This window comes from Trichechus manatus, unplaced genomic scaffold (genome assembly GCF_000243295.1).
Source record: "Trichechus manatus latirostris isolate Lorelei unplaced genomic scaffold, TriManLat1.0 scaffold00114, whole genome shotgun sequence".
In the NCBI taxonomy this organism is placed as follows: Eukaryota; Metazoa; Chordata; class Mammalia; order Sirenia; family Trichechidae; genus Trichechus; species Trichechus manatus.
The window spans coordinates 1567502-1594989 of NW_004444050.1; the positions used below are offsets into that span (position 1 = coordinate 1567502).

General features: G+C 39.5%; 1 protein-coding gene across 2 annotated transcripts in view; it reads left to right on the forward strand.

Annotated features, from left to right (window-relative positions):
• Positions 1-7960: 7960 nt before the first annotated feature.
• The window catches only part of RALA (RAS like proto-oncogene A), a 108903-nt gene continuing 89375 nt past the window's right edge, over positions 7961-27488 (forward strand). The window contains exon 1 of one of the 2 annotated variants that reach the window (XM_004383954.1): positions 7961-8213. The gene's annotated coding sequence lies outside the window, so the exon portion shown is untranslated. The remainder of the gene's footprint in view (positions 8214-27488) is intronic. The other variant, XM_023738309.1, reaches the window with a different exon arrangement.

Sequence of the window (27488 nt, forward strand, 5' to 3'; positions counted from 1 at the left end):
ATTTGGCATTTTTTACCAGTACAAATTGAGTTCAGTGTTCTTTTTCAGTTAACAAGTACACATGACATATCCAAGTTCTTTCCACCCTTGTAATTCTGTGAAAATATTAAGTATTCTCAACATCATGGGTTATCCTGTCTTCACTGCATCCTTGATACCATCTGCTTATCCAAATTATAATTTTTATTTAACATCGTAATTTTTCCCAGTTTGGGACTATCTGGATCATCTCCTTTGTTTGTTTGTTGTGGTAGGCAGAAAAATCTCTGCTCTCCTCCCCCAAAATGCCTATGTCTTAATCATGAAACCTGTGAATATGTTATGCTACATAGCAAAGGGGAGTTAAGATAGTAGATGGAATTAAGGTTGCTAATCAGATGACTTTCAGACGAAAGTTTACCCTGGATTATTGAGGTGTGCCCAATGTAGTCACAAGAGTCCTAAAAAATGGAAGAGAGAGATTGGAAGAGACAACCAGAGAGATGACAATGTGAGAAGGACTTAGCCCAACATTGCTGGCTTTGAAGACAGAAGAAAGGGGCTATGAGCCAAGGAAAGGAGACAGCCTCTAGAAGCTGGAAAAGGCAAAGAAACAGATTCTCCCCTAGGGCCTCCAGAAAAGAATGTACCCTAGCAATGCCTTGACCCCAGTGACGTATGTGTCAGACTTCCAATCTACAGAACAGTAAGAAAATAACTTTGTGTTGTTTTAAGTCATTAAATTTGGGATACTTTGTCACAGCAGCAATAGAAAACTAACAATTTGTTTGCCTGGTTTGGTTTGGTGTTTAGACTTTCCTCTGCACTGATTCCATTTCTATTGAAATTCATAACCTTAAGGTCAAATTCAAAGATCATAGTTTATGTTCACTCTCCCTTGATTTCTTTATTTCTGTCGATAAATTAATTTAATTAAGAAAGCTGCAGAATAACCTTGAAATCAACAAAGGTACCCATTGTTACAGGGTATAAAAGTATGTGATTAAAGAAAACTGACTCAGAAGCAAGGGTATGAGTGAAATGACATTTGCCTATATTTCTAAAATCTTTCAATAGCTAGTAATTTCTAGAATGCCTGTGAAATATTCCGTCCAGTCTCCTAAAAAAGTTAAAAACTGGGACAATGTATATAACAAAGTCCTTGTTTTGCCTACCTAGGGAATACATACAAGGTACCTGTGCTGAGCAAGTGACTGCTGAGAAGAGGTAGGAATTGAGGGACAGGAAGTGAAAAGTAGATGGAGTGGAAGGAAGAGAAAGTTTAATGGATGATTTTTAGAATGCAGAAAAGGAGAAGGATGGAAAACACACAGAAGGAAGAGAAAGTGTCAAAGATAAGAACACACAGAAGATTCTAGAGGGTAGTCTTGTCTGTAATAAGCACCCAGTGAATAATGACAGAATGAATGACTTGTGGTACCGTGATTTCCTCTCAGTGGAAAGTCAGGAAGGAAGTTAATGCTCTTTAACATACTTATTAAACAGGATTAAGGTCTAATTAAAGTTCTATACTTTCTGTAGTTTCATTCCATGTTACAGAAGTTCAATAATTATGTACTAATTCTCAGTTTCTACTGATAAGGAGTCTATCAAGCTTTCAGAAACAAATTAGAGTCCAGACAGATGCTTTTAACAATTATTTCATTCATTATATAGAACACTTGCCGGTTGTAACTGCAGAAATTGTTAGATAATTTATACAATCAATACTCATTCTGAGTATTACTTACTTTTCAGAATTACAGAGTCAGGATTCATTTTACACCACAGTCAAATCTGATTTATGAGCCTAATAATTAAGTTAGATCTTTAAACCTTTCCAATCACTGCACAACATACAGACAATAGTCTAACATGTCAGAGATCTACCTTTCAGAAACGTTGAGTGTCCCCTTTTCCACTCGCCCTTCCCTTTTTATAAATGCAAGTTGTCCAAGAAAGCAATGAAGGGAAATCACAGGATATGAGCTGTGCCATAGACCTAGAGAACAGACCTCAGCCAGAGAGCAGGAGGACTAAAGACCACAGGAGGAAGGGGTCTGAAAGGAGAAGGTAGACCTAGCAGATAATACAATGAGACATTTGAAAAGTATGAACAATATCTGGTTAGCAAATTTATAAGTGAAACAGCAAGGCAGAAAAACTAAAGATAAGCAAAATCTTTAGAAAAGGAAATGCAACCACACTTTTTTATTTGGCTCTGCAGTAAATAATATTTACATTATCATAGTCATATAAATGAAGTCCCTGGGTGCTACAAATGGTTAACATGCTCAGCTGCTAACTGAAAGATTGGAGGTTTGAGTTCACCCAGAGGTGCCTCAGAAGAAAGGCCTGGTGATCTACTTCCAAAAAATTAGCTACTGAAAACCCTATGACACACAGTTCTACTCTGACACACATGGGGTCACCATAAGTCAGAATCGACTCAATAGCAACTGACTTTTAATGATGTAAAGACTGATTACTAGATTATTAAAAAATGATATTACCAAATGAGAGGATGGGGAAAGTTGGGGGGGAGCATATAATAGAGCCAAATCTTTATCTATCAAAACAGGAAGTTAACAAATAACGTCCAAAATTAAAAGAAACAACATGTGATGGTGTAAGCATATTATGAAGAAAGATGAAGGTAAATTCTAGAGGAAGCAGGTAAAGGGGCTAATAGTACTGGCCCTTGGGGAGAGGGACTTGCAATATTATTTGCTTTTTTAAAACTATGTGTATCAATTTGCTATTTATTTATTTATTTACTGCGGTAGGTTGAAGAATGGTCTTCCAAAGATGTCCATGTCCTAATCCCTGGAATCTGTGAATATGTTACTTTACATGACCAAATGGACATTGCAGTGTGATTAAATTAATGATTTGGAGATGGGGAGACTATTCTGGATTATCTGGTGGGCCCAATGTAATCACAAGAGTCTTTATACCCTGAGACGAGAAGAACTAGATGGTGCCCAGCTACTCCTACTGAGCATTCTGATGAGGGACATAATAGATGGACCCTGATAGAATGAGAGAAAAACACAGAACAGAACTCAACTTCTTAAAGTCCAGGCTTATTGGACCAGTTGAGACTGGATGACTCCCTGAGACTATTGCCCTGAGATAATATTTAAACCTTGAACCAAAATTATCCTCTGAAGTCACCTTTTAGTGAAATAAAAGATTGACACATAAAATAAAGGATATTACCCATGAGTACGGTGCTCTGGTAAAAAACCATCTATATGAGACCAAAAGGTCAATAATCACTGGAAAGCAAAGATGAGAAGATAAGGGGGCAGGGAAACTAGAGTACTGGAAACAGAGCAACTGGAATGCAATTAAAGACAATGTTGATACATTGTAAAAATGTAACTAATGTCACTGAACAACTTGTGTAGGCGTGGTCAAATGGGAACCTAATTTGCTGTGTAAACTTTCACCAAAAATACAATAATATTATTTAAAAAAAAAAGAATTATTAAATGTAATTCAAAACCAGAAAAAAGAAGAAAAAGAAAAAAAAGTGGCCTTATAAAAGGCAGGCAGGAGGGTCAGAGTGAGAGAGGAGATGTGAGAGTGGAAGCAGAGGTCGGGGTGATGTGATTCCTGGCCTTGAAGATGGAGGAAGGGGCCACAAGTCAAGGGATACAAGCAGCCTCTAGAAGCTGGAAAAGGAAAGGAAATAATTCTTCCCTGGAGCAGTCAGAAGGAACACAGCTCTGACAACCCATTTTAGACTTCTGACCTTGAGAACTGTAAGATAACTTCCTGCTGTTTTAAGTCACAAAGTTTGTGGTAGTTATAGCAGTAATAGGAAACAAATACATTTACTTGGAAGATAAAACCACAGGTTGTAAGAATGTTAAAACACAGGAAGTAAAACATGCTAAGAAATGAATTATAGAAAACTTAACATCTTCTGATGAAAATAGAAGTTCAAAATAAAGGAATAAATTAACCTGAATTAGAAAGAGATGACAATTTTAACTTTTATGATTATGTGGTTGCTTATTATACCTTGGGGTCTTGGGGGTGAAGTGTTTATGAGCTCGGCTGCTAACCAAAAGGTTGGCAGTTCGAATCCACCAGCCACTCCTTGGAAACCCTATGGGGCAGTTCTGCTCTGTCCTATAGGGTTGCTGTGGGTCAGAATCTACTCAGCGGCAAAAGTTTTTTTTTTTAATATGTAAAGTTAATGTACAGTCATACATTTTTTATAAATTGGTATATAATAAGCATGTACATAAAATATATACATTCTATAACCATAAATATATTTAAATGGATTTATGTATGCATAAAACCAAAATTAAATCTGTTCCCATGGAGTCAATTCCAACTTATGGTGACCCCATGTGTTACAGAGTAGAACTGTGCTCAATAGGGTTTTCTTGGCTGAAACCTTTATGGAAGCAAATTGCCAGGCCTTTCTTCTGAGGTGCAGCTGGGTTGTTAGTAGTCAAGCACAAATCAATTGCATATGCATAACCTTTCAAAAAAGAAGTAATGAAGCTACCAAATTAATGAGAAAAATTTCATTTACTTTAGGAATAAACATTGGACAAACTTCACAGGGCTATGTATTTCTGATTAGACAGTGACAGGAATGGCAGATGATTCATGGGAAAACATGTAACTGCATGTAAATTCTGTATGGTTCCATAGGGATATGAGTAATGACAAAATCATACCTACCTTGTACTTCCCCGAAAGTATATATTAGCTATAATTAGCAGTGAGCTTACATCACTAAAACTTCTCCATTTACTCTTTTACTAATATAATTGTTTATACACAAGGCATGATAAAAAAAAATAATAGAAATTAAACCCATGAGTCAAAAAAAAAAAAAATCTAAGCATATTTTAAAGCAGAATCCTTCATGTTCTCTGAGGTGTCAAGGCAGCAAATTTAGAAATGCTTATGAGTTCTACTGGATATTAGTGCTATTATTAATAATAGGTGCTTACACTTATGCCCTTTCATCCAAGTACCTCAAAGAGCTTTCAAAGCATTAATTTGTTATTTCTTATAATATCTCTGAGGGGCCAGCTGGTAGAAAGTTATTATTATCTCTATTTTACAGCCAGAGAATCTAGGGCATAGAGAGGTTAAGTAACTTTGCTAGGGTCATATAGTGATTAAGTAACAAAAAAGAGACTACAAGTTAATTCTTTTACAGTTCAGTACAGTATCCATTACATGGTCATTTAATACACTTAAATATACTTCTAGGAAAATTAGAATAATATATTTGAATAATCTAACAACTAAAAGTTATTGAAAGAGTTCATTTTTGTGTCAAAAAATGTTGCTATACAGGGATATAAAGTAAAAACTAATAATTAGTCTTTGGTTTGCCACTGTAGCCATTATTTACAGGACTTTTGCTATATTTGGCTTTCTGAAGCCTCTGCTCAAAAAGAACCATTCTAGTTCATACTGCTTTATGCTAAGTTAGCATAGCTGTGAACAGCCGAAAAGCAGCTGAAGACAGGCTGACTAATGAATTTGCAGTTGTCTTTGATTGTGTTCCCATTGCTCACTCTTCTTAAAGTCATCCTCCTCTAGTTCTCCATTCACCAGATATTTGTATAACTCACCTTTCTCAATCCTTGGCCCGTGGCCAGTCTAACTAAATTATCTGTTGTCAATGACGAAATAAACATATTTTCATTATTAAAATATCAACAGAGATAATGATACTTCATTTTATGAGTTTACTATGCTATACCAGTTACCAATGTCATATTCAGTTTCTGGTAATACTGACATTTACGGTCCTTAGAAGACAATTAAGCTTTTGACTTTTGGCCTACAGATGGCACGTATCATCACATGGGAATTTTCTTTTTTATCTAATAATATTTTATTGTGTTTTCAGTGAAGGTTTACACAGCAATTTAGGTTCCCATTCAAAAGTTTCTACACAAGTTGTTCAGTGACATTGGTTACATTCTTTACAATGCGTGGACATTCTCATTATTTCTGTTCTGGTTATCCCATTTCCAGTAATCTAGTTTTCCTTCCCCCTTATATGTTCATCTTTGTTTTAAAATAATCATTGATCGTTTGGGCTCATATACGTGATTTTTAAAAGGAGCACAGTACTTACTGGTCATATTTTTTAAGCCAATTTGTTATTCAGTTACAAGGTTACTTCAGGGGTTAGTTTCAGTTCAGGGTTGAAGAGTATCTCTGGGCAATATTCCTAGGGCGTCCTCCAGTCTCAACCAGTCCAGTTGATCTGATTTTTTTTTTTAAGGAATTTGAGGTACTGTTCCACATTTTTCTCCCATTTTATCAGGACCCATCTATTGTGGCCCTGATTAGAACCGTTGGTAGTGGTAGTCAGGCATGACCTACTTCTTCTGATCGGATTTTTTTTTTTTAAACGTAGTATTTCAGCAATTCTCCCAAGTAGAGAGAAAGAAGTGGTTTTGAAATTTGTGTTCAAGGAAGTGAGATGCATGATCTGCTTTGACATGGTGGTACACGTTTGTGGTGTTTCTTAACTCTGGGCCAGATTCTCCCTAAAACTCTAGGCCTATACAGCAACTGCCTTAGGACAGCATCACTGATACTTCGAACTCACCACTTCCAAAACTAAACTCATTTTTCTGTTCCCTCGGCCTCCCTCCCCACCTTCACCCCCAATTAATCTGTCCTCCACCAACAGAATAGCTTAAATTGTAAATCTGTTCAGGGGCATTTCTCTACTAGAGTCCTTTAGGGGTTCCTCATTGCTTCACGGCATGAAACTTCTTTCATGATTTCGTTCCTGTCTGCTTCTCCAGCTTCATCTTTTTCAGCAGCTCAGGCTTGAACTTTAAATCCTGTAACTACTACGCATTCCTCTCGGCACACATTATTTCTTGTCCCTGTATCTGTGTACATACTGCATGTTCTTTCTATTCGAATTCGGATTTGCCATCCCATCCCCTATTCTTGTGCCCGAAAATTCCAATTTATCTTTCAAACTCTAAGCCAGAGTTAGTAAACGCATCCATTTCTTTCTCTGTATACCCTGGTATCCGTGCTTCCAATAATAATCGTTTGCTTTCACATCCGTCTGCCCGCTAGACTGAGCATTCCTTGAGAGCAAAGATGAAGTCATGCCCTGCACATAGTTGGTACTCATAACTTTTTGCGGGGAGGGGAGATAAGAGAATAAATGTCACGAGCTAAGAATGTGTAGCTCCTAACAGATGTTATGCTAACGGATCTATTTCGAATCTGTGGTGGAATTTAATTAAAGCAACTGATTGAATGGAACTACTTCTAACTTCAGTTCCCAAATTAAAGTGCCGTGGAGCTGCAGGATGATCTCGGTGCCACACCAAGCTCCAGACCAACAGTGTCGCTGGGGGCTCCTGAGACACTCAGAAAGGGCTCCGTGACCCCCTGCGGAAGCGAGTTCTCCAAGAGTCAGCAGTTAAGCATGAGGCCCCAAGCAGCCAAGAAGACCCTCCAGCCAGGGCAGGCGACTGACCCCACCCACCTCTTAGGATTCGCCCCGCAACGAGCCACGTCGCCGGCTCCACTCCGGGAAGCCCGGTCCACAGGACCGGGACTGCCTCCACCCTGAGACACCTCAGGAGAAGGGGCTGCCCCACTAAAAGCAAGATGGCGGCGTCCGCTTTCCCCGCCTTTCTCCAAGAACCCCCTCCTGGTCCCCAGGAGGGAGATGAGACAAGGACGTCGCGATGCCGACGCCCAGATCCGGGAACCTCCGCGAGCCCTGCGGTCACGCCCGGGCCCCTAAGAGGTGACTTCACCTCACGGGATGCAGGGAGCCGGGGTGGGGCCGCCCGAAAGGCAGCAAAGACAGCTCTCGGGACGCAAGGGGCGGGCACTGGCCAGCCTGCACCCTCCCAACCATTGTTCTTCGGCCCTGGCCCTTGTCCACCCTTCTCTCCGCCCGCGGACAGGAAGTCACTCCTCGACCGGCCCCGCCCGCTCTCGGGCGCCCCGGAAGTGATCTGCAGCGGCTGCTGCAGAGCGGCCAGGAGGAGGGTGGATCTCCCGAGAGCGGAGCGCCCGGAGTCCTCCTCCTCCTCCTCCCGCCGCTCAGGCTCTGCCGCCGCCCGTCGGACTCCTTTTCTGCTGCTCCCCGGCGAGGTCCCTTTCTGAGGACACGGGCTGAGCACCTTCCAGCCGGAGGCAGCGCAGCCGCGGCTTCCGAAGCCCGCGGGGCGGTGGACCGGCTAGCGGTGCAGGTGAGTGATGCCCGCCCTGGCCGCCCCGGGAGGGGCTTGGGCCGCCCGAACGGCGGCAGGGGTGTGTCCGGGCAGCGGTGGGCCGAGGCCCAGGCGCAGGGCCCGGCTGCCGAGATTGCACATCCCGCGTTGTGCCTGCGGGACGAGCTGCGAGAAGAGCCCGGGCTGGAATCCCGGGAGCCGCGTTCGCGGCTGTGCGGGCGAGTGCGCCCCCGAGAGCGGGCGGCTGCGGAGAGGTCCCTCGCGCCCGGTAGCCCCTCCAAGTTAGCCTCGCCGGAAGGTCACCCCGCATCTCTGGGCCGTCCCTGCCCCGCCACACCGAGGTCCCCGGGCGGTGCCCGTGACCTGGGGGGATCCATCGCCGCAGTCCCCGCGCCTTCCTCCACCCCCTCCCCTCCTTCCCTTTCTTGCCACTCCTTTGCTAAAACAGTTGCTTTTTAAGCATCTCCGGCAGTGTTTTGTGTCAGTTAAAGGAATGGCTTTTTCAGACTGAAGTCATTAGACGCTCCGCACTGAACTGAATAGCAGATCCTGGGCTCTTGCACAGGTTTAGCCCGTATTCTGGTAATCTAGCCTATAAAACGAGGAAGGAGAGAGTGTGGATATTTTCAGTTGTACGGGTTTATCTTCCGTTCGTTCCTAAAGAATTTCCAGATGTGGAAGATGTGAGCTGTACGCTTTAGCCAGGGTATATGCGTATAAGTGTGAAGGGATGACGGCGAAGAGGTGGCAGTACTGTTTTAAGATTTAGGGAGAATAGGGACTTCACTGGCCTTTGCTGGGAAACCTGAATGTCCAGACTTGTGAGAGCTCATCCAAGTGTCATTGACATAGTGTGAGAACTCCAGTGCCACGCCCTAGTTGTCAAGCTGAAAAGCACTTAATTTACAAATTGTGTTTGGTGTGTGTGTGGGGGGAAACTTTTCTAGGGAAATGTTTTTTTCTGTGATGCGAAGGCTCTCTGAATTTTTAGCTTTCATCTCTCCCCCTTTAAAAACTTAATTTATATATTACACTTAAAAGCAAACCATCCTTTGAAGAGAGTTGCATTAATGTATAAGAACAAATTTGTGATTCTTTTAAAAAAAACTTGTGTCATAAATGAATTCTTTTGCTAAAAGCAAGTTACAGCTTGACCCATGTTCCAAAAATTGGATAACGAATCTCATTATAACTCACAGTACAAGGCATTCCTTTTGCCGTATGCTTATTAATGTATTTAAATATATTTTATTAGCTTATATTTTTCTGACTCTACTAATACAATATTGTTATAAAATAACTCTTGTGACTTAAAACATTATTTTCGATCTTCAATTTCTTCAGGGCAGAAGCCATGTCTTATCACTGTGTTTCCATGTGGTGTGCCTAGAATTTACAAGCTACTCACACATTTCTTTACTGAATGAATGAATGAATGAATGAATGTCTGAGTGGTCTTACAGTCTCTTTCCAGGAGTCAATTATTTTTGTTAGATTAGGTCTTTGTTGTTGTTGTTCCAGTTTCTTGTACATACAGCCTTTTTGTTCTTCAGCAGGGTCAAAGAACAATTCAAGAAGACTCCTTTGTCTTCCAAAACTGTTACCCATCCTTTTCTGAACGGTTAAAATTATATTTGGGAGGTTATGAGTGGACATTATAATAACTTATAGCCCAGGGTTAAATGCTTGCTACTTGAGCATGTTTGTCCTGGTGATAGGCAGTAAGTTTATATTTGGAGTTGATAAGCATACCCTAACTTAATCAAAAAGAGGAAATTGAGAGTTACCACTGCTTGGAAAACATGATGTATCACAGAACTGCTTAGAGTGGCTGCTGCTTTCCATGGATACATGAAATCTTCTGACATTCTAATATGACCTTGGCATAGTTTATGAATAGCTACGTTCACATTTGAGAAATCCAGATGCTGTTCCATAGTGTATTTGCTTAGTGTGCAGTCATCTGTATCACTTGTTTTGAAGCAGTTTTTCATTATAACACTTTATTCTGATGGCTTATTATATTATAGGAAAGAATTTTGTCTGCCATTTGTGAGGGAAGATTTTTGTTTATAGATGGTTGGATTTTAAAAAGTGCTGATGTCTCCTTTCCTCCGACTGTCTGATGGTGGTCCAGCACTGGTTTTCCAAGTTCAGCTTCTACAAAACATAAATCAACCAGTATCACTTCTTGTAAATGGGTATATTGGTGTCATATGCACTTGTATTCCTGAGTAGGTATGTGGCAAGGATAATCACTTTTAACATACAGAGGCTGTAAATGTTAATGAGGAAAAAGATTATGATTTTGAAGAAATAGGGAAGTAGTTTATGCTTGTTTTATAAATTCTTAGACACTAAGGAAACACTGCAATTCTTTTATCTGAGCAACATTACCACTGTACAGAAGTCAGATTCCCCTTTAATTCAATTCTCCTGGTAATAACAGTTTTCATCTGTTTATTGCCTACCAAGCACTATGCCGAGAGCTTTACTAATGTGATTTCTAATCTTCATAATACGGCTGCAAGGTAGGTAGTTTTTCGATACTTTACAAAGGCCAAGTGAAGTTATCTGTCAGAGGCCATGCAGCTAGTGCATAGTAGAGCCTGGATTTGCAAGTATGAACACAGATATTGCAGTTAATCCTGAAATGCTGAGGAAAAGGTGATTCTGATTAAGCCGAGCTGCAGGAAAGCCAAGATACTGATCTTAGCATCCTTCCCCTTGAGAGGGCTTGTCACTGCCAGTGACGCTGGACAGGTGGCCTTGGGCAGCAGCCTGTCTTCTGTTTATCTCCATGGTTCCTTCAAATTCAGTGTTGCCACTTTTTATCTGAGCCATGATGAAAGAAGGTTAGGAAGCACTGTGGATCAGGACATTGTTCACATAGGTGACCTGCTAGAATATTAGGAACACATCTCTGGTGTTTGATTACCAGGTTGGAAAATACTACTTTTTACCTTTAAAGTACCAGGAATAGCCCCTGTTTGAGAGAAGTACTATAAACCTTTCCTGAAACCATGTTGTTCCTTAGTTCTTTCTTTCCCTGCTGGAGATGGAGGTGGGGAGGGGCTGGAAGTAATGGTGGAAGAGGTAACAGTGTACTTGCTCTGTATTTTTACCATTTAAGATCATGAGTCATTTTCTCTTTGGGTTTAACATGCAGTTTTAAAGGTGACAGAACTCTTATAAGTCCAATTGCTATTCAGTACTAGTAGAATTCTCTTCACTCTTTCTAAGCCTGTGTACTTTTTTTTTAGTGCACATTTAAATGGGCTTAGTTTGAAGGATGTGGGAATAAATGTTTATTTTTGCCCAATTACTCTTTACTGGAGCTATGTTAATAAGAGTGTGTTCATCTCTTGGTTTAAAAAAATTGAAGAATATCGCTCTAAATACAGCTCATTCTCTAGAGCCCATTAGTAACAATTATTTGTTTTTTCTTTAGCTCTGAAATATTTTTCTTGTTAAATTATTGCATTCATAATTATTTGATTTCAATATAAAAAAAGAAATTAAAACTTTGTGAGTTTTCAAAAGATGTATGAATAAATTTTAGAAGAGAATTTGCATTTTGATTCAATTATACCTGAAGGTAAAGACTTATTCCCTCAAAGTGATGAAACTAGTCTGTATAAGCCCCAAAACGGCAAGCTTCCGTAAAGTATTATGATACTATTCTTAAAGACATTCACAGCTAGAGACTTGTATTTGATGCAGTAGACAAATGCTTGACACACATACTGTCTTTGAAGTCTGATATCCAGTTTCATTGCAGTATTCGCTTATTGAAACTAAGTATCAGGGTGTAAAAATGACACAGTGGCGTCAGAGGTCTTCTAACTTGAGAGGGAGAGAGGAGAATCAAGATCAGCATCAGCCCAAAGTTGATCCCTATGAGGTGGAGGTCAGACATACCTTCTCTTTCCAACCTTTTCACCAATTCTGACACCAGCCATCCCTTCCATGGCACTCTCTACTTCTCTGCTGGGTTTGATAATTCGCTGCAATGGCCACACAGACTCACAGACAATACTATTATGGGGTTTATTAGGGAAGTAACAGGTTGCAACTTGGGATCAGGAACAACTCAGAATACAGTTCTTGAATCAGGACAGCCTCTTCTCAGCTGTGCCTGTAGGGAGACTTCTCTCTGGCCTCCGGCTTCTTAGCTCTGCAGATAAGTGCCTGGGGGTACCCCACTCTGCCAGTAAGGCTAGGCCCGAAGGCACTCAACTTTCTTGCTCCGTGGGTCGGCAAGCCCAGCTCTGCCAGCGAGTACCCAGAGGCACCCCACTCCACCAGCAAGCTTCCTGCTGGAAGACACTCAGCTTTCTTGCTCCGCGGCACACCTTCTGTAGCTGCCTTGCTCCGTGGGGCTGGGAAGCCCACCATGCTGTCTTGTGCCAGTCTCCTGGTTCTGCTGCCACTGTTTCTCTGCCGCTGCTTCTCACCATCTTGAGCCATCACCAGTGTTACAGCTCTTTCTCTCTCTGTCTCCTGGGTCTAGGGGTTCTCAGCACAGAGATCCTGGGTCCAAAGGACATGCTTCACTCCCATCTCCTTCACTCCCCTTTTTGCTCTGAGATTGGCTGCCTTTTAAGCTTAGGTGGGTGGCAAGACTAGCCAGTCCCCTCTTTACGGTTCCATACATCTTATTTGCAGGGTCCCATCCCCACAAGGGTGCCATGCACCTTATTTGCATTATTAATAAGCTGTCCAGTCCTCTTGGTGGACCAAAAGCACTTATTTGCATCGTTCCACCCAGTCATTTGGTGGTAGTTACAAGACCATGATGAGGAAGGCCATATAAAAGCAATCCGTCTGAGAGTAGAAGTCACTTCATAATCTTGATGTGTCTTAATATCCAACATGAAATTGTCAGACCCTGTGTGGTGAGATGGATTGCTGAAGAATTCTAGCCACCACTCCTTCCCCTAATCTAATGTACTCCTACTGGTCCTTCAGAGTTCGGTTTAGAATCACAGGGTCTGACAATTTCGTGTTGGATATCAAGACACATCAAGATTGTGAAGTGACTTCTGCTCTCAGATATATTGTAAAGGTGGGGGAAGGAGGATCCCCATTTTCCACAAAGATTATGGTTGTGTGAACATCTAAGCCACAGGATCTCTGCTTTCTTATGCAGTTGAGCATCTAGCATAATAATTGATTGAAAAATGGAGATTACCACACATTGCAAAAACACTGCTTAGAACCCTTTCATGGCTCGTTCTTGCTCTCAAATAAAATTCAGACTGTTTTTAAAGAATATTTTATTTTATTTTGTTGTTGTTGAGAATATACACAGCAGAACAAACACCAGTTCGACAATTTCTATATGTACAGTTCAGTGACATTGATTATATTCTGCAAGTTGTGCAACCATTCTCACTTTCCTTTTTTTAAGTTGTTCCTCCCCCATTAACATAAACTTACTGCCCCTTAAGTTTCCTATCTAATCTTTCGAGTTGCTGTTGTTAATTTGATCACATATATATGGATTTTAAAAGAGCATTATGCTCAAGGCAGACATTTCTTTACTAGTTAAGCTAAACTATTGCTTGGTTTTAAGAAGACTTTAAGGGATAATTTTGGTTTAAGGTTTAAAGATTATCTCACGGCAGTAGTTTCAAGGGTTCATCCACCCTCCGTGGCTCCAGAATGTCTGGATTCCATGAGAATTTGAAATTGTGTCTACATTTTCCCCCTTTTGATCAGGGTTCTTCTGTGGAATTTTTGATCAGAATGGTTCAGTAATGGTAGCTGGGCACCATGCAGTTCTTCTGGTTTTATAGCGAGGGTGGCAGGTTGTTCATCGAGGCAAGTAGCCACACATTCTATATCCTCCTACTATTCCTGACTCTGCTTCTTCCTCTGACATTCCAGGCAAATAGACACCAATTGTTGTGCCTTAGATGGCCGCGTGGAAGCTTTTAAGACCCCAGGGACTACTCAGTGAACTAGGAGATAGAACAGAAGCACTAAACACACTACTAGGCCAATTAACTGGATATCCCATGAAACCATGACCCTAAACCTCCAAACCAAGGAACCATATCCCATGAAGTGTTTGGTTGTATATAAGCAGCCTCAGCAGCTGCTCCTTTTTTTTTTTTTTTTTGGTCATTGTTGTAGATATATCTATCACACAACTTTTGCCGGTTCAACTTTTTACAGGTGTACAACTTATTGACAGCACTTACAATAATTGACCGTTAATCTTACCCTTACTCAGTGTGATTTTTCCATCACCATAAACCGAAACTCGGTACACCATAAGCAATAACACACCCTTCTTCCCTTGCCCCCACCCCTGGTAACCACTAATAAACTTTGATGGCTATACATTTGCCTTTTCTTGTCTTTTTTATATAAGTGAAGTCATACAGTATTTATCCTTTTGTGATTGACTTATTTCACTCACACTAATGTCTCCATGCTCCATCCATATTATAGCATGTATCAAGGCTTCATTTCTCCTGCTAGCTTAATGGTATTCCATTGCATGTATGTACCACATTTTGTTTATCCATTCATCTGTTGATGGGCATTTAGGTTGTTTCTACTTCTTGGCTATTTTGAAGAGTGCTGCAGTGAACATTGGTGTACAAGTTTCTGTTTGAGTCTCTGCTTTAACAAATTCAGACTTCTTAATCTGATGTACAGAAACCTTCCCGCTTTTTTCCTAACTCTCTAGCTCCATCTGTCTTCTTCCATGATATTCACCTTCTGGCATGCTAGTGTTTTCTCTCTCCCTGATTTCCTCTTTCTGGAATTCTAGCCACCACTCCTTCCCACAATCTAATGTACTCCTGCTCGTCCTTCAGAGCTCAGCTTAGGTGATGTCTTTTCAGTAATTCTATTTTAATTAGATTCTTTCTTCTGACCCCCTCTCAAAAATAAAAAAATTCTCCAAGACTGGGTTAGTTGCTTCTCTTTTGTGCTGCCATAACGTGTTACAGCACTAACTACAGTATGTACAATATGGCTGTGCCTTCATTAGCCTATTATAAATTTGGTTGGCCACAGTCCACAGTAATTTCATAACCAAACATACCGGCATGTACACACACACAATAGTCATGCACTCTTAATGGTCTCTCAGATCTTTATTAGAGAACTTTGTTAGAGGTTCCCAAACTTTTTCAGTTATTGGCACTCTTAGTATATCAGTAATTTTTTTCACATCATCCTAGGTCAAGAGAAACACCTAACAGCTTCATTTATTAGATAGTTAGGTCCAAACGATTTAATAAATTTTATTTCCTAACAACTTAGTCTGTGGAGTCCTGGGTGGTGCAAACACTTAAGCACTTCACTACTAGCCTAAAGGCTGGTGGTTCAAACCCGCCGACAGGTAACTTGGAAGACAGGCCTGGTGATCTGCTTCCTAAAGGTCACAGTCTTGAAAACCCTGTGGAACAGTTCTACTCTGTACACGTGGCATCACCGTGAGTCGGAATTGATTCAGTGGCAACTAATGACAACAACTTAGTCGAGGACCCTAGGGGGTGCAAAATGGTTTATGTGCAACTACTGACTGAAAAGTTGGCAGTTCAGACCCACCTAGCAGCACTGTGGAAGAAAGGCCTGGCAGTCTGTTATAAAGATTACAGCCAAGAAAATCCAATGGAGCAGTTCTGTATAACACATGGAGGTCACCACGAGTCAGGATTGACTCAATGGCAACAGGTTTGGTGTTGATTTTCTAATAACTTTGTAGCCATTTTGAAAAAATAATATGCAGAAATTTAAAAAAAAAGAAAAACAAAAAAACACTTTCATTCTTAACCATGTAACACTCCACTGTATATACTGTGGTTTATTCACCCACTCTTCTGTACTTGGACATTTAAGTAATTTCCAGTATTTTGCAGTTACAAATAATACTAGAATGAGAAACTTTGTGCATATGTATCTTGTTGTTGTTGAAGATATATCTTTGGGATAAATGCATATATAGATTTGTTTGCTATTGCCAAATTCCTCTCCATATGGTTTATACCATTTTGAATTCCCACCAGCAATGTATAAGAGTGCCTTTTTCCCTGCACCCTAACTGATAGAGTATTTTGTCAAGTTTTTGAATTTTTACCAATCGAATGGCTGGGAAATGGTATCTCAGAATAGTTTTAATTTGTAATTCTCTTATTAAGAGTGAATTGAACATTTTTATATGTTTAACAACCTTTTTTTATCTTTTTATTGTCTGTTCATATTAGTAAACATGGCCATTTTCTTATGCTTTTCGGGGTTTTTTTTTTTGGCTCTGTTTTAAAAAGCTCTTTGTACTGAAGAATATTAGCCATTTAACTTTGATATATGTTACAAATATTTTCTCTAAGTTATCTTTCAACATTGCTTATGGTGTTTTTTTTTTTTTTTTTTGCCATGCCAAAGTTTGTTTTTTTATATAATCAAATTTATAAATCTTAAATTTGTTGTGTCTGAATTTTTCATCATAGTTAGAAAGGCTTTTTCTACTCCCAGGTGACAGAGGAATTCACCCGTACTTTCTTCTAGTACTTGTATAGGTTTATTATTTTTTACATTTAGATCTCTGATCCATTTGGAGTTTACTTCTCTACGCAGTGTGAGGCATAGATCTAATTTCATCTCCTAAAAAAAGATAGCTTCAATAGCTATATGTAGTTTAATGTGTTTCTAGACTTTGTTTTCATCCATTGGATTTTCTGATGATGCGTACACCAGTACCACACTGTTAATCATAGAGGCTTGTAATATGTTTTAATATGTGGTAGGGCTAGTCCCCCGTCAGAGCTTTCTTTTCAGTGTTCTCCTCACTGTTCGCACGTGTTTATTTTTCCATATGAACTTTAGCATCAGTTTGTCTAACTCCATTAAAAAACTCATTGCTGTATTCATTGAGATCACATTAAACTTAAGGGAGAACTGATACCTTGATGGTGTTGAGACATTTTAACCAAGAACAGAGGATGTCTTCTCGTTTTCTCAAGTCTACGTTTGTGTCTTTGAGGAATGAGTTATAGTTTTCTTCATAATTTTTGAACATCTTTTTGTTTAAGTTTATTCCCCCGACTTAAAGAGGCCAAGTCTTGCCCTCTGGCATATGCTGCCGTCCTGATAGCAAGGCTGGGCCGAGGGTGAGTTCTTTCCTGCTCCCTCTTTTTCGTACTGCATCCCCCTCCCCCTCCCCCTCCTGGTGCTTTTTAGTATGAGGAAAACCCCTCTCTCTCTTCCCATCTTTCTGCTTAAGACATTTGCTTGTGCCAAAAAATCCCTGTCTCTTGAGGTCTTACACCCTGGTCATTTAATGCTTTGATTATTGGTAATCTTCCCACTAAAAAGTTTCTGTCAAGTCGATTTCAACTCATGACAACCCTGTGTGTGTCAGCAGAACCGTGCTCTTTAGGGTTTTTAATGGCTGATTTTTCAGAATTAGATCACCAGGCCTTTCTTCAAAATGCTCTGGGTGGACCTCAACCTCCAACCTTTCAGATAGCAGCTGAGCACATTAACAGTTTGCACTACCAAGGGACCCCCACTACTACCCTATTGATCTCCAAGGTCTCCCTGTTTCATGTATCTGTACTAAAATTTTACAATCACCGCCCATGGAAGCAACAGTCAGGAAATCAAATGACACATTGCATTGAGCAAATCTGCTACAAAAGATCTCTTTAAAGTGAAAAAGCAAAGATGTCACTTTAAGGACGAAGGTGCTCCTGACCCAAGCCATGGTGTTTTCAGTTGCCTCACATGCATGCAAAAGATGGACAGTGAGTAAGGAAGATCAAAGAAGAATCGATGCCTTTGATTACGGTGTTGGCAAAGAATATTAAATATACCATGGACTGCTAGAAAAATGAGCAAATCTATCTTAGAAGAAGTATAGCCAGAATGCTTCTTAGAAGCGAGGATGGCAAGACTTCGCCTCATATATTTTGGACGTGTTATCAAGTGGGTCCAATCCCTGGAGAAGGACATCATGCTGGGTAGAGTAGAGGGTCAGCGAAAAAGAGGAAGGCCCTCAATAAGATGTATTGACACGGTGACTGCAATAGTGGGCTCAAAAATAACAATTGTGAGGATGGCGCAGGACTGCGCAGTGTTTCGTTCTACTGAACATAGGGTCGCTATGAGTTGGAACTGATTCAGCGGTACCTAATAACAACAACAGCATACTACAATTAGAATAATTTTCAATGCCTGTTACTTCACTTATTTTGCTTTGTTGCTTGTGATTTTCAGTAGCTTTCTTGGTCCCTCTGAAATATGTCTTGATTATTTGCTGTGCTTGCCTTTTCTTTGATTTCAGTCTAGACAATATAACCCATTCTTACTGTTTTAAGTTTGTATCTAATTGGTTACAATTATTTGAACTTTCATGTATGTTTGTTGATTTTTTTTTCTTATTCTGTGAATTGTCTTTTATGCCCTTTACTTAATTGGGGACAAGACAACCGGATCTTTTTTTATAATAGCTTTATTGAGATATAATTTCTGTACCATGAAATTCACCCTTTTAAAGTATACAAGTTGGTGGTTTTTAGTATATTCACAGAGTTGTGCAACCATTCACCACTAGCTAAGTCCAGGACATTTTTCATCACCCAAAAAGAAACCCCATACCCATTAGCCATTACTCTTGATTCCCTCCTCCCATCCCCCAGCCTCCAGGAATCTCATCTACTTTTCTGTCTACAGATTTGCCCAATCTGGAATTTTCTGGATTCTATGAACAGAACCGTGCAATATGTGGTCTTTTGTTTCTGTCTTGTTTCACTGAGCATAGTGTTTTCAAGGTTTGGCCATACTGCAGCATGTATCAGTACTTCATTTCTTTATGTCCTGATAATATTCCACCGTGCAGACTGTTACAGAATAAAGTATACCATATTTTATATCCCTTCATTAGTTGATGCATATTTGGTTTGTTTCTACTTTCTGGCTACTATGAATAATGTTGCTGTGAACATTGATGTATGTATTTTTGTGTGAACGTATGTTTCATTTCATTTCTTTGGGGTGTATTCCTAGGTGTAGAATTGCAGGGTCATATGGTAATTCTAGGAGCCCTGGTGACGCAGTGGTTAAGTGCTTGGCTGCTACCCAAAAGGTCAGCAGTTCAAACCCACCAGTCTGCTTCTGTAAAGATTACAGCCTTGGAAACCCTATGGGGTAGTTCTTCTCTCTCCTATAGAGTCACTGTGAGTCGAAATCAACTCAGCAGCAATGGGTTAATGGATTATCGTAATTCTATTTTTAACATTTTGGGTAACTGCCAGACTGTTTTCTAAGTGACCGCACCATTTTACATTTTTCACCAACAATGTATGAGAGTTGCATTTTCTTCATATCCTCATCAATGCTTGTTATTGTCTGTCCTTTTTATTGTAGCCATCCTAGTGAGTGTAATTCCTGTCTTCTTTCGTCTGCTAGGGTACCTCTCTAAGCTGCTTTGTGTGTATGAAGTAATCTACATCTCAGATATAGATTTTTTTCTTCTTAGATATCTTAGTTCGAGGTCCAGTTTCAAGAAGGATTTTATTGTGAAAACTATAAATGTGACTTTTTGTTTTGACCTTTAGGTGACCTTTCCTTTTGTTTCATAACAAGATTTCGGTTTTACGTTAGTATCTGATGACTTTCAAGCTTTTAAAACTTCTAATCCTTTTAAAAGGACACTTTAACAATTTGTGACATAGCAAGTCTTATGACAAAATGCCTGAGTTAGAGTGGTGAAAGGGAGTTACTCATAATTAGCACTGACAGTGTCTTTAGTGAATTGTTTGTTCAGTGTTTACTGCAGTCTTGAGGATCCCAGTTATACCAACCAAAAATGATGTGAGGCTTAATCCTATGTTTGTATCCCTACTCTTACCAGGAAGGTACATAGTCTAAGTGACTTTTTTTTTTTTTCTTTTTAATTGAAGCTTAGTACTTTTGTGTACATGATCTCATTTAATCTTTTTATGAGCCAAGAGATGCAGGTGAAATGGGTACTATTGCAGATGGGACAACTTACTGACTTCTATTCAACAGTGTTTTCTTAGGCACACCTACAGCTTAAAGATTTCAACACCAACTGGTAACTATGTTGCTTCATTTTAAATAACATGTCAAAACATACCTTTTAGCAACAGCATTTTCATAAAGTTCTAACTTGTTCATTCTTTGTGTAATTATCTTATACTTTTAGTTCCCATTTATTCCGTTAGTTCCTGTATGTTAACATAGTCATAGACCAAAGAAATAATAGCTATTATGCATCACTGTGTACCGCTTTCTCAGTGTACAGAAAACTGCTTTAATGATTCCTTTTACTTTTGGTTATACTTTAAAATGAGAGTGCTATTTTTACCCCAACTTTCTGTTTGAAACATTTTAAACCTATGGAAAGGAGTAATAGAGTGAATGATTATATACCATATACCTGTATTCACCAATCACCATCGCCACATTTGCTTTATCTTTCTAAGTGTAGGTGCTTTTATTTTTCTGAGCTATTTGAAAGTAAAGTTGGAGACATAATGAAATTTCACCTCTGTGTACTTCAGCGTGCGTCTTCTAAAATTAAGGGCATTCTTTTCTTAACCATAATACTATTCTAATACCTAAGAAAATTAGTAATAATTCCATAACATCATCTAATATCTAGTCCAAATTCAGATTTCCCCAGGTGTCTCCTAATGTCTGTAATAGCTGTTTTTCCCCCATCCAGGATCCAGTCAAGGTTCATGATTTCTATTTATGATGTCTTCTTTAATTTCGTATTTCTTTATTTTTTCAGTTTAACTTTATTGAGATATGATTTACATATAAAATTCACTCATTTTAAGTGTACAATTCAATGATTTTTGGTAACCTTGCTGAGTTATATAAGTGTCACCATAATCCAGTTTTAAAACATTTTCATCCCCTGGATAAGATTCCTTATGCCTATTTATAGTTAATCTCTTTTCCCAGCTCTAGCCCACCATTAGCTTTCTTTCTGTTTCTATAGATTTGCCTTTTCTAAAAATTGCATATAATTGACATCGTACAGTATGTGGTCTTTTTATTTGGTTTCTTCAGTTAGTGTAATGTTTTTCGGAATCAGTCATGTTGTGACATTTATCAGTAGTTCTTCCCTTTTTAATGCTGAATAGTGTTCCATTATATGGATATACCACATTTGGCTTATCCATTCACCGATTCGTGGGCGCTTGTATTGTTTCCACTTTTTTACTATTAAGAATAATGCTGCTGTGAACATTTGCTTGCAAGTTTTTTGTATAGACATATGTTTTTATTTCTCATGGGCATATACCTAGGAGTGAAATTGCTGGGTCCACTAACCGAATGACTGGCAGTTGGAATCCACCGGCTGCTCCTTGGAAACCCTATGGGGCAGTTCTACTCTGTCTTATAAGGTCGCTATGAGTCGGAATCGACTCGACGGCAACGAGTGTGTGTGTGTGTGTGTGTGTGTGTGTGTGTGTGTGTGTGTGTTATAGTACATTTAAAAAGAGCCTTGTTGGCACAGTGGTTAAGCCCTTGGCTGCTAACCGAAAGGTCGGAGGTTCAAACTCACCAGCCACTGTGCGGGAGAAGAATGTGGCAGTCTGCTTCCGTAAAGATTTACAGTCTTGAAAACCCTATGGGGCGGTTCTACTTTGTCCTACAAGGTCACTATGAGTCAGATTTGACTCCAGGGCAGTGGTTTTATAGAACATTTTAGGAGCCCTGGTGGTGCTGTGTTTAAAGCTTGGCTGCCAACCAAAAGGCGGTGGTTTGAACCTACTAGTTGCTCTGCGGGAGAAAGATATGGCAATCTGCTTCTGTAAAGACTTACAGCCTTAGAAACCTGTGGGGCAGTCCTACTCTGTCCTACAGGGGCCCTGTGAGTAAGAATCACCTCGACAGCAATGGGTTTTGGTTTATAATATGTTTAAGGAGCCTGATGGTGCAATGGTTAAGTGCTTGGCTGCCCACTGGAAGGTCAGTGGTTCAAACCCACCAGCAGCTCCACAGGAGAAAAGACCCGGCAGTCTGCTCCCATAAAGATTATAGCCTAGGAAACCTTGTGGGGCAGTTCTACTGTATCATACAGGGTCACTTTCAATTGAAATTGACTTGACTGCACACAACAGAGTATATTTATGTACTTCATCTGTACATAAGAAGTTGCCAAACTTTTTCAAAGTGGCTGCGTTGTTTTACATCCCCACTAGCAATATTTGAGGGTTCCCATTTCTCCATATCTTTACCAACAGTAGTTATAATCATTTTTTTTAATTACAGCCTTTCTAACCAATTGCCATCGAGTTGACTCCAGCTCATGGTGACACTGTGGGTGCAGAATAGAACTGCACTCCATTGGGTTTTCATGGCTGTGTTCTTCAGAAGCAGATCACCAGGCCTTTCTTCCAAGGTTTGCCTCTGGGGGGACTCAAACCACCCCTTCGTTGCTTAACTGTTTGTACCACAGGGACTCCATAGCCTTTCTTCCAAACCAAAAAAGACAAACCCATTGCCGCTGATTCGATTTTGACTCATAGCGACCCTATATGATAGAGTAGAACTGCCCCATAGGGTTTCCGGGGCTGTAAATCTTTATGGAAGCAGACTGCCACATCTTTCTCATGTGGAGAGGATGGTGGATTCGAACCACTGACCTTTCATTTACCAGCCAAGCACTTTAAACACTATGCCACCAGGGCTCCTTATAGCCTTTCTTAAAAAAAAAAACAAAACCAAGCCTGTTGTCGCCGAGTTGATTCCGACTCATGGTGACCTTAAATGTTACATAAAAAACCTAAAACCTGTTGCCATGGAGTTGATTCTGACTCATAGCGACCCTGTAGAACAGAGTAGAACTGCCCCATAGGGTTTCCAAGGAGCAGCTGGTGGATTCGAACTGCTGACCTTTTGGTTAGCAGCCTGAGCTCTTAACCACTGTGCCACCAGGGCTTCTGGGGGAAATGTTACATACTGGGTATGAAATGCTATCTCATTATGGTTTTAATTTATATTTCCCTAATAACAAATGGTGTTGAGCATCTTTGTATGAACTTATTAGCAATTCATATTATCTTCTTTTGTCCATTTTTAAAAATTGGGTTGTCTTCTTATTGAGTTGTAATAGTTTTTTGTATATTTTGGGTATAAATTATCAGATAATCTGATTTGCAAATTTTTCTCCCAAAGGCATAGGTGCTTTGTATATTTTTCAATGATGCTAACTATGAACTTGCTTAATGTTTTCTAATTTGCCGTGGGGCCTTTTGGAGGGTTGGAATATTCTGGTTTTAATTCCTCCACGGGTCTAGTATTAAAGCAGAGTCAATGATTAAAGACAGTGATGGTCACCTTCATCGTGATTCTGCAGTCAAGCAGTGAGAACCTCTTCCCTTCCAAACAAGAGAAGCAAGTAGAGACACTGTGGATGGTAGAGCCTTTTCAGATGTAACAACTAGAAATCCAATTCAAGTTACCTTAAGCAAAACAGAATTTTGCTCTTTTTCTCTCACTTTCTCAACTCTGCTTCTTTCTTCATACTACTGACAGGCTCTTCCACAAGATGGAGAAGATGACCACCTTTATCTCCAGATTCAGTTCTGCTCAGCTCAGCAGAAAGCTAATCTTCCTCACTAGCCCTACCTGAAAAGCCCAACGAATGGAGTACGCTGGCCAACCTAGGTCTCTTTCCCTGCTGGGGATGGATGCTGAGCATCCTGATTTACAGTCCTACTGTAGTGGGGTCAGAAAAGGCTGGATCCCTCAAGAGGAAGGGGTGCTGGGCAGGCAAATCATATGTCTGCTTCTGTGGGGGGTATCATGTCATTTTTGTCCACTTATATGGATTAAGCCAAAAGTAATGAATAGAAGGTTAATATCTGAAGTATTTGAAAAAAAAAATCACATTTTATTTATCTGGTTAATTTTAACTCTAAGTCAGCCTTTACTGGTAGCATTCTCTTTTGGTTAAACAGACTTGTGTGATACTTGGTTTAAATTAAAACACTGGACATAACTTGTCCCACCTCCCAAGGGGATGAGGGGACCTGCATTAACAGTGATAACAACAACTTGATAATTGTGGGTGATTTTTCTACCCTTCTAATGGATATTCTTTTATATAGGGTTTTTTGGGTTTTTTTTAAGCTCTTTAAGTGAGGTTTATGTCCAACTGTCTTAGAGTTCTTATATTCCCACAGATTGCTGAAATAAATTTTTTATAATTCGTTTCCCCTCATCTTTCATTTACTTGGATTCTCAATCTCTGTCAATGTCCATATGTTATGATTGATCTTTGAAGTGACTTTTTTAGGTAAAGATAGTTCCCAATTTCTTTTCATGACATTGGTTGTATAATATATATGGTGATGGTGCTGTTGATGTCGTCGTGAGTTTTCTGCGTAAAAAGAAATAATTTGTCAGTTGAAGTGCTTTGTATCTGAACGCTTAGTAGACAGATATAACTGGTATGTAAATACTATTATGCTGATGAACAAATAATTTTGGATACTGTGTGGATCTTGCATTGCTTTCATATGGTACATTTCAGGATTTATTTTCAGTGTGAAAATTAAATGCAAAAATGGGAACTTCTGGTTTTGGATTATAGATGTAAAACCTATTTTCCATAGAGTTGGGATGGGCCTTAAAATGTCATCTAGTAAGGTATCCACCATTTACAAAAATCCTCTCAAAACTCTCCAGCCACTAGCCACTGCTTAAACACTTGTAGTGATACGCTGGCAGTCTGCTTCATTTGGGCAGAAGTTTAAATTAGAAGGCTTTTCCTTGTTTTAAACTGAAGTCTATTGTCCTGTGATGTCTTTTTGTTTCTGGCTTTGCTACCTGGAGCAAGGACTTCCAATTTAAATACCAAATATATTTTTAAACACTTTTAAAACCATGTATGTTGACAGAATAATCATTTTACACGTACCTTTTTTAAAATAATTTAAAATTGCAGTCATATAACCCTCCTGTTGGCTTCCCAAGTGGTCTGCCTGTTCAGGCCACATATCCGTCATTTCTTCAGGTTAGTTTCTAATTATTCTGATCACAAGCTTCTAAAAATACTACAGTCACATTGATTCATCTGGAGCTCGAATTTTATAGTTCAACTGTAATACACACTTGGAGCGGTAGGAGCGGTAGGAGGAGATTACTAAAATCTATAGATTTCCTTCTTTGGCTGAGTACTGAGCTAAGCAATTTCAGATTCATTATTCCATTTAGCCATCGAAAGACAACCCTGTGAGGTAGAAGATGAAGAACTTAAGATGGCACCATTAAGAGTTAGGAATTAAAGTTAAAAAACAAATAAGAAAAAACAAAACACAACACCTTTGAGTATCCAAAGTAGAAATGCCAAGATCCTAGCACTATAAAGGCTATATACATCTGATGCCCAAGAGAGTAATTCAGCCATCACCCAGAACCTACTTACGTTTACTTTATGCCTAATTATAACAAGCCTGGTAGTTTGCATCCACACAGTTTATAGGGGTGAAGACGTGCTGCTGAAGGTAGACATATAGACAATAGTGATCAGCAAGGGACAACTATGAAAGGAAGGGAAGAGGCAGAAAAACTATCAAACGCCAACAGGAGAATTCAGAATTCCACATTCTAGGGCTACTGAATCCAGGGAAAATCGCCCTGAATTCACTCTAGCTTCTGAGAATAGGGTAATAGTTGATCGTGATAATTCTGGGTCATCGAGAAATTTTTTTAAAATTATTGAGTTAAATTGAGGAATTTGTGAGATAAAATGCTGAACTCAAAATCTCTGCTGAATATAGCTGAAAAATTAAAACACTGTCTACCTGAGTCCTGCTTCTGGTAACAAAATCACTCGCTCCTCCGTGACTGGGAGAATGCCCATGAATTCTTTGGGTAATTCTCATGATTTGTGTGTGTGTGTGTGTGTGTGTCTGTGTGTGTGTCTGTGTGTGTGTGTGTAAGGAATAATATGGTACTCGGTAAATATTAGATATCCAGTCACTGATGATTGGTTTTGGGAGGTAATACATACAGTGAGAATTTATCATTTGTTATAACCTTGATTGAATTACCAAGACTTTCCCTTGACCCATTAAGGTTTATACTAGCTTGACTTCCCTTTATGTCACAGCACATTCTGCTTTACTTCTGCTTCTATCAGTGGTTAAGTATTTAGAGAATGATGAGATTAGCCTAAGTGAAACATTACTAAAATTTTTCATGCAAAAATGTGTGTAAGTACTTTTAAAATTATCTAGTTAACAGTTACTTTCTTCTGGAATAAAAAAAAAAAAACCCCGTTGCCATCCAGTTGATTCCCACACATAGCAACCCTAAAGGACGGAGTAGAACTGCCCTGTAGGCTTTCCAAGGAGTGCCTGGTGGATTCGAACTGCCGACGTTTTTGGTTAGGAGCCATAGCACTTAACCACTATGCCACCAGGGTTTCCTTTATTCTTTTAGAATAGGAGAGGAAAGGAAGGTAAGATTGTATTATGCCTGGAATACTTTGGGGTTTCATCCTTTATCTCATTTTTCTCCAAACTCCACCTGTTTTTTGGTTGCTATTTTGCCATAAGTAGTCAAATAGTATACCCTTTATTCTTACTGTTTTAAATTGTATCTAATTTTCTTGCATCTTTAATTCTTTGATACTTGTATTGACAGTTTGTTCTTCAGCCAAAAAATACTGATTAAAACATCCGGTGCTGGAATATTTATGGGTGTTGTTTCTTCTTTTTTTTTTTTTTTTTGATTGAAGACTTAACACTAATCCTCATCAGAGCATTGCTACCAGTGAGGTTTGTGAAAGGCGTGCATCTATGCTTTTAATGAAATTTTAGTGACTTCATGTTGAGAACAGTTTTGTTGTGCAGTATGGAATGTATGTTCTTACCTGACAGATTTATGCAAAATGTAGGGAACCCAAATTCTGCTTGTAAATTGCCTATGGCTGTTTGCTTGCATTGATGGATTAAGAAGTATGATGTAACTAGACTTTTCAATAACTCTCCTAGATCTTAAAAATGTGAGGTGTTCTCTGGTTTAAAATATTGAGTTTATAGTAATTATGAAATTTTTTGGGTTCAGGAACTCGGCACTCAGTTTTCCAACTTACTGTCATCACAAAAATATTATCACTTGCATTAAAGTGTTTGGCCCGAGGGTGAACAGCAGCAGGTTTCCTTTTTGTACCTTATTTTTGTTCATATTAGTCAATAAACCTATTTTGTAAATCTGTGTCACAGTGTGGGAGGTGGAATAGAAAAGTTTAGGACAGAAACATTTCCTTTTAAGGCAGTC